This window comes from Hemiscyllium ocellatum, chromosome 5, assembly GCF_020745735.1.
Source record: "Hemiscyllium ocellatum isolate sHemOce1 chromosome 5, sHemOce1.pat.X.cur, whole genome shotgun sequence".
NCBI classification, from domain to species: domain Eukaryota; kingdom Metazoa; phylum Chordata; class Chondrichthyes; order Orectolobiformes; family Hemiscylliidae; genus Hemiscyllium; species Hemiscyllium ocellatum.
In genome coordinates this window covers 74,784,088-74,784,397 of record NC_083405.1, presented here as the reverse complement: position 1 = coordinate 74,784,397, position 310 = coordinate 74,784,088, and positions in this window count along the sequence as shown.

Sequence of the window (310 nt, the reverse complement as noted above, 5' to 3'; positions counted from 1 at the left end):
GCTCACGGGCAAATAGTTAACTCATAGCTCGTTTTGTAATAAAGGTAGCTCATGTAGCAAACGGACTATGACAACAAAAGGAGCATTGTGTGTCTAATGACTCATGTATCTCAGTAACTAGCACGGGCACGGAGTGAAAAACATCAAACAAAAATATAGTGAACTTCTGGAGAATTGCGCAACCTGTAAACAATGAAACCTACAGGCAATCGCCCTAACCTTCCTCCTTCCGAATAAAACGACAATAAGGAGCCGCCTTAATGGGAGGATGCGATTGGCGAGTTGGGAGTCATGAGGCTAGTACTCTCCT